The sequence below is a fragment of the Fringilla coelebs genome (assembly GCF_963513975.1).
Source record: "Fringilla coelebs genome assembly, chromosome: 4".
Taxonomy (NCBI): domain Eukaryota; kingdom Metazoa; phylum Chordata; class Aves; order Passeriformes; family Fringillidae; genus Fringilla; species Fringilla coelebs.
Window position 1 is genome coordinate 50,002,382 of NC_140032.1, and position 8,048 is coordinate 50,010,429.

The following is an 8,048-nucleotide window of genomic DNA, read 5'->3' on the forward strand; positions in this document are numbered from 1 at the left end:
TCAGCCTTGTTCTAAACAGAGCTGGTGGTAACAGCAGTGATTGCAACACTGTAACACTGTGATTGCAAAATCACTGCTCTTCCCTTGTTTACCAGAGTTTCTCCAGTAGGAAGGAATAGTGTAAATATGGTGTAGTGGATGAACCAGCAGGAAAGTGCAGCTGAACCCTTAGTGGGAGCTCCTGTTGTGCCACTGCAGTGACATCAAACAGCTGGAGACAGCGCCGGGAAGTCGAAGTCGCAGGAAGGCTTTGGTCTGCCTGGGCTGTCCGCTGGGGGCTTCAGCGCCAGAAAACAACTCTCTGCAGGTGTTACCATTGCACAGCTTTGCATTTGAGTGCCAGAGAGGTTTTCTGATACAAGAGTAGATCTTTGACTTGGCTGTAAATTGACCTCACTACATGTTCATTTCATGTGTTTGAAGTGGGAATGCTCCTGCACAGTGAGGAAATTGTGACTACCAAAGTCCAGAGGTGGAGATGCTGCTTCAGAGTTTCCCTGGACTTGGTAATTTCATCTTTCAGTAGATTCCCTAAAAGCAAGGGAGAAATTTGCAGGCTGACATGTGGGAACAGATGCATCCCGGATTGTTTGGGTAAAAAAAGAAAAAACTTAGAAAGGTCCCTTAAATATTTATTGGTTCTTCGGTAGAGGTGTCTTCTTACCCACCATCTGGAGGGTCAGGGGGAGGTGGGTATCAAGGGCAGAACTGAGGTTTGATTATTTTTTCTTTTTTTCTGCCTCAGGCCATTAAGGTTTTTCAAAGGTCATTTGGTGAGAAAAAATTGGCAACTAGATTCAAGCACTGACAGTTTTATGGAATTTTAAGGTAAATTCTCCCTTCAAGGTTCTGGCATTCCTTTAATTATGGCTACAGTAGCCCCTAACCCTCAGTGTTATTTAAAGTTTGTGAGGGTGACAAGGCCACATGAATTTCTCTTTGTCTTCATTGAACTGGTGCTTTGCCAGTGTTTTGTGGGGGGTTGTTAGCAGCGGTGCAGAGCAGTCATAAGCTGTAACAGCAGTAACTGAGCAACATGCTGCAAAAATACCATTGTCTGGATATGGATGACTTAAGCAATAGATGATTCTTTTACATTTGTGCAAAATGTGAAAATGATACAAAGGCAAGAATTAGGTTTTGTAATGGAATTGATGCTTTTTCTTGGCCCTTGTTTCTCGGTAGAGGCGGTGCTGTCCAGCTGTCCCTGCACAGCTGTGCACAGCTGTCGGACGGCAGCAGGAGTGATGACGTTGCTGAGGGGACACTGAGGCACCCTCAGCAGCTGGGAGCTGCTTCTCTTCTCTGAGCTTGTGCTGTGGGTGCTCTCAGTTATCTCCAGTACTGAGAGATGAGGTTTTCACTTCTGCTCTGTGACATGATCTCCTCCAGCTGCACTCCTGTGGTGTACAAACATGCTCCTGGTCCTGTGCACTTGCTGTTGTTGCACTAAACCTGCCCCTTGTGTGGCTTTCTAGGTGGGTATTCATGTGAAACTCTAGGTGTTCTGCCAGAACAGGATTAATTCTGGATTGAATATAACCCAACCAACCTTTCCTCTTCAGTGCTCTTGAGGCTACAACTTAATTGCACTAGAAGTACTATGGTTTGGGGTTATCTCTAGTTAAACTACCTTGAGGCAACTCAGTCCTAGTCCTTGCCTTTAATTTTGGAGCTTTTCTAGGTTTGAACAGCAGAGAATCAGCTTCTTGTAAATGCTGGAGTGTAGCTGTGCCTTTGTTTTAATACAGATAAGCCTGAACTATGGCTTAGGTCTGCTTTTTTTTTTTTTCCTCCCCTAAAGGAATTTGCAGCAGAATTGGCATGTGTCAGCAAGGGAATAAAATGCCTTGGCAGTGTGAGGTGTTTGCAGTGAGATCATTTGCTGGCTGTCCTGTTGCCAGGTGCTGTGTCTTGCAGTGCTGGGTCCAGACTTTGTAAGGTTTATACAGGTCTTAACTACATTTGAGAATGCTTCTGTCTTAAAATCCTGGTTTCTTCCATGTGTTGTGTCAATTTTCAGATGTTTTGTTTTTATAATTTTAGAACAGTTTCTGAAGATTTCCTCAGCATTGCTGAGCTCTGCTCAGTGGTAACTGTTATTATACTATTAACTATTTCTTATATATATATATATATAACTGTTATTGGAATGCTAACATTTTCCAGCAGTTCTGGAGCACCGTGCTGGTTAATGCACCTGCATGCTGGCTGCAGCTGGGTTGGTTTGGAGTAGAAGAGATTCCTAGCTGCCTCCTGCATTTATTGAGGGTTCGTTTGAGGAGTTTTTTCCCAAAGCTGAGCCATAACCTTAAAATGGAGACCTCAGTAAAGGCATTCGTTCAGTTTATCGGTGGAGAGGGGGTGGCCGGCAGCAGATAGAGGAGCATCCTCCAGGAATGTGCCAGAGGATAGGGAAACAATTACTCAAAGGCAACTGAACTCCCGGGGCACTGAAACAGCTTCCCTTGGATCTGAAGTGGTCAACCCAGAATGCTGTTCAAATCTGTAGGTTTTGTCCTAAACATTCTAATTCCTCCTTTGCAGCTGCTCTGTGAGGTGACTGCTGTGCATGTTTCAATTCTGTTGGTTGCTTTTCTTCATGCAACAGTTTTGGTCTTCCCAGTTCACCCCGTGCTGCTCCCTTACTACAGCAGGCAGAAATCAGAGTTTCTGAAATGGTTTTGTTGGACAGGGCAGTTCATATTTTCCAGTTTGTAGTCTGGAATTTGTTCCCTTGGGACATTTGACTGTAAAGGCTTTTTAAGTGCAGAGGACAAAAAGGGGAAGAAAATAAGCTTGCAGCTCTGTGCAGCAAAGTCCTGGTGTAAACATCAACCAGACAAGAAAAGAAAGACTTCTGCTCTCTGGATGGAGTTTGCTGTTCAGCTCAGGTGTTATCAGAAGGCTCTGGGGTGGCATGAAAGGAAGAAAGGCAGAGAAAAGTTTCTGTCACTTCCTGATAATCTGCCAAAGTCCATCCTGGTCTCTGTGTCTGTGTGGGGAGTGCTGGGGTAGAAAATGCAATCACAGGGCTTCCCTACTTTTCTTCTGTCTCTGTGATATTTTACAGAAAAGTAATTCAATTGAGTTTGAGGCCTTCCTCAAACTTTCCCTGGAAAGAAAAACAAGTCAGGTAAGCTGCTACTTAAATCTTTTGTTTTGGTGATCTAGTGAGACCTAGTCATCTGGGGTTTTTTTACAAATTTCAGTGAACACTGAGGACTGACTTCTTGTTTTCCAGTAACTTCAGCCCTGTGGCGTTTGGTGTGTTCCATTCTTGCCACATTGTTACCCTTGGAGAAAACAGTTATGGACAACTTTAAAAACTTAGTTTGTTGGTTTGGGTTTTCCTCCCTTTCAGCAAAGTTTCTTTTTTACTTTACCATTAAGCAACATGGGGACAATCTGTCATGATCTAGATTTTGCTGCAGAGGCTGTAGGAAGAATCAGGGAAAGGAATGTGTTGTTTAGGAATTTTGCCCTGGAAAAAGAAATTCCTCAATGACACAGAACAGGCCTGATGTGCTCACTTAGGGAGATGCTTTCCAGAGGCACAGGTAAGAACAGCTCCAGTCCATCCAGGCTGCAAACTCCCCGATTCCAGTGCCATTCCTGGCTTTTAGGCATCCTCTTTTCTCTGTTTTGTGCAAAGTTGTTCTTCTGAGGGCCTGTGGCCACACATTTCCCTGCAGCAGGCTCCAGATCACACACACAGAGTGTTCAGGAGCTTCACCAGGTGTGTGTTTTGTGACCAGATAGGCTCTGGAAAGGTTTGACAGCTGGGCCTGTTCCCACTTCCTTCCTGCCTGAAATGATTGGATGCTGACTCAAATACGTGCACATTTTCCAGGTGCAGGCCTCCAGCTGCCATCTGCCCTCGAGCAGCAATAAGATGGCTCTATAAAAAACTTCAAGTGGTGAACACACGTGTAAGGAGACATTTGGCAATACAGCAGTAGGCAGCGTATCCCAAATGGAGCTCCAGCAAAGAGAGACACACAAATCAGCAGTGCCTTGCCATTCCCCAACAGCTGGGATTGTGTTTGCCATGTCTAGGATCACCTAAAACCACCTTCACTCTGTTTTCCTGTAAAGCTGTTCCTGTCTGCCCCAGCAAGAAGGACTTAACACATGTGGAAAAATCAATGGGCTTCTGCTGCAGGGGCTTGTGGCATGGGCTGGCTTTTGCAGGGAGCCCTTGAGAGAGCTTATTTCTTTTATCGAGTGGCATGAGATGTTAAGAGGAAAATAACTGTTGCAGAATTTGTTCTTGTGCCTTGCCACGGTCCAAAGCTGGAAATGCCGTAGTCAGAGCAGTTCTCTGTAGCTGCCTGGATTAGAAAGGTAACCCATAAACCATGGTGGATGTTTTTGAAAATGCTGATAGTTGTTTTCAGAGTGCAATTTGATGTCTGTTGTTCTCCCTTCATTGTAGGAGGATAGAAATGTAACATATGTCTTCATTCTTATCTATTACTATGAGATGTGGTACAAGTAGGAAGAATTAATTATATGTAACTAAAACACTAAACTGGCCTGACAGGAACTTGTGTTCTGTAGACTCAAATGTCAGTAAAAGGGGATATGCTTTACTTGTCTCTGTGTGGTAAAATCCAGGACTTGTTTATTCTCTGTAGGCAGTTTAAAAACCCAAAATTTCCCCTAAATAAAGGAATTTCATTACTGAATGATACTTCATTCCTTAGACTTCATTACTTAGAGATACTTTATTACTTGTAGCATTCCGTGCAGAAAACTACTTTTCTGGCTCACTTGGGATCCAGGAGCACTGCTGTTTGCCTTGCTTTGGCACATTCTGTATTCTCAACCATGCTTATTTTAAACTTGAAGCTGACAGCAAAGGTGTCCTACTGACTTGGTTAAAATATTGACTGAACTTTGTGTCCTGTTTCCTACAGTGGCCAGTGACACATGATTAGGAAACAGCTTGAGGAATGAAAGATCCATAGTGTGGTTTTTCTTTCGGGACACCTTGTCCACTTTTGGCAAAAATGTGCACCTAAGGCTGCTGTGTTTAATAGCTCCTGATTGATCTGTCACCATTAATTTGGTGAGTCCCTTTCTGAATGAATTTATAATTCTGATTTTTGAAGTTGACACAGCAGTTGAATTTGCAGCACAGCAATGCATTGCAAGGAGGCACTTCTATTTGTGTCATTGTAGCTTTCCACAAAACAATTCAGATTGAGCCTCCCCTTTCAATTCAGTCTGGTGGCAGACATGTCAGAACTACCATTAACAAAAGAGGGTGGAGATACCTTTTTTTTTTTCCAGACTGGACTGTGGTCTCTGCCAGTCCTGTTTGCAGTTTAGTTTGCATATTTTTTGTGGGTTTCCGTTGTTGAGTACTGGAAGCCTGGTTAACAACTTAATATCTTTTACCTAGAGCCATGCAAACCAAAATGTAACAGCATGCAAATAATAGACTTGCAATTGACTGATAAATGCCATAAAAATAATGGAATTACAGAAGCAGAAAATCTGATTGCAAATAAAAAAAAGAGCAGCTCCTGATAATTAGCACAACTTTTCCAAAGTAGTACTGTGTGGCTCTCTCCAAATCTGCCTCACCTGATCCAGAGGACCAGGGTTGTTTCAAATGCAAGCACCCTGATAACAGTTAAATCACTATGTCCGGATGTCTCTTGGCAGAGCTGTCTGTAGGTACTGTGTGATTTTCACCTTGCTGGTGCTGTAAATCCCCTTTCAGTTGAGAGTAACCAAGTGCAAGTGGTGCCTGTTCTCGAAGGAACCTTCTCTGCCCCTCTGGCCTCGCGTGTTGCTGTTTCCAGACAGCCCCACGATGACTGCAGGACCCTCGTGACCTAATAAATGGAACAGCCATAACAAAGGCGGCCTAATCTCCTCACTCAGGCACTTTGCCACGGAAAGTCACTGCTGGCTGGCTCAACACTGTCACACAGGAGAGGCACTGAGAGGGAGGTGACTCATCATGGAAACTCATCCGTGTGGCGGCGATGGAGCTTCCTGCATTCCCCTCCCTCTGGGCTCTGCAGAGCAGGACCCGCAGCAGCCAGCGGGACCCCAGCGTTGGGGCAGAGCTGTATTTCCATGGGAGCATCTCCCCGGGGGAGCACATGCCTGTCTCTTCCTGCTCCCTTCTTCCAGAGTTCAGGCTCCCTCCTCCACTGAAAAAAAAAAAGAAGAAAAAAAGCTTCACAGTCTTTTGAGGTAGCTACAGTAGCTCTTTCTTTCAAAGCTGACCTTCAAGGGAATAAATGCTGTCATTTATTCCTGTAGCCAGATCCTACTTTGTGCTGTTTGAAGAACAGCTGAAGTGAGAGAGATATTTTGAGAAGATCTCGATTATTTTCTTTTTCTTTATTTTCTATTCTGCTTGTTCTTTATGTCCCAATTTTAAGATCCTGTCTATCCTGGTGACAGAATGGCTGACCTGGAAATGTAGAAGTATGAATTAACAAGAGCAATACTTGGGTCTCCTTCAGAGGAAGGTTTTTGTGGGTTTTTTTCTTCCTTTGGTTATTCTAGAATACTTAATTCATGATGAAGCTTGCAAAAAGGAAGGAACTACTGTTACTGATAAATACTAATATGTATAAAGCCCTCTCTTTCCTAGGTATTAACTTTACTTTTTAGGGAATTTGACCTCTTACTGCAGCCTGAATTTCAGGTTTCTAAATTTCTCAGTTTCGGATTTTCCATGCTGAGTCTGTGTCTGCAAAGGAGTAAAAGCCTGACCTTGATGTAATTGCTGCAACTGTTCTGTGTAGAGCTGTTAATTTTTCTCTGCCAAAGAAATGTCTTATCAGATTTGATGCATCATGTTGCCTCCTGAAAAACTTAACTCCTTTCTAGACAAATTTAGTTGAGGATAAAAATACTCTTAAAACTAATGGTGTGTTACTTGTACACAAGTTTTAGGAGTAAAGGAAGTTTAATGAACTTCCATAAAATTAACTTTCATGCATCTCTACTGTAATTTGCTAATCAAAAAAAAAATCTTATTTATTAAGCTTACAAAAATATCAGCCAATCCATATAATAACTTCTCGAACATATATTTTCTACAGTCCAAGAGCAAGGAGATACAAATCTTTCAAGAACTGATTGAACATAAGCTCAAATAATAGAGAATTCTAGCTATAACTTACTTGCTTTTGAAAAAATATGGAGGGGGAGGAGATTGTAGGATTTATAGCTACAAGAAGTTTGCATTTTTTTTCAGTCCTCAGATGTAATGGAGGTAACTGTTTTTGTTATGGACCTGGATGTGATGCACGGGCCATGTTTGGTGCCTTTTTCTCACACAAAGTTTCTGAGCAGCTCTGTAATGCAGCTGTGACCTCTGCACAGGAGTGAGCAGCTCGGTGTGAGCGCTGGGTATGGTGCTGCTGCTGCTGAGTCATGCTGACAGCTCAGCCTGGGCAGCTTTAATCAAGGTTCAAAGGGGAACAGGGCATCTCTGAGCATTGAGGGAAGAGCAAGGAAATCCTGCAGGCACTGCTGGTGCTCAGTTTGCTTCTTGCTGAACCTGCTGTGCCAGCCTCTGAGCTGACAGTAAGGGAAAGAATGTGGCTGCTGATCCTCAGGCTTCTGGTACTGTAATTAGGGCTTTGGCTTTTTGACTCAGTGCAGAACATCTTCTTGAAGCAATCAGAACAGTTCCTTTGCTGTCAGATGTCACTAGGGGTGTAAAGAAATCTTCGCTGACTTCAAGGATGGTGCTCAAAGTGTGACTTTATAATTTTCCTTAGATGTGATTAGGCACTCTTGCAGTGGAGGCTGCCACTGCTGCCAAGGGACTGTGGGAACATTTATGAAATCCTATTTACAAGTAAGTTAACTGTGAATGGATGAATGTACTTTCTTCTTCTAACCAGCAGGGTTAAAACTCAGTCATGCACATGGAAAACCAATAGAGAAGGGACTTTTATCTTATGGAATCATAAGACAAAAGTGTTTTGTCCCCCAATCAGTCCTTTGTGGTATCTGCCACAGGATGTCCTTTGGCAAACATATATCAGCCATAGAAAATGGCTGCA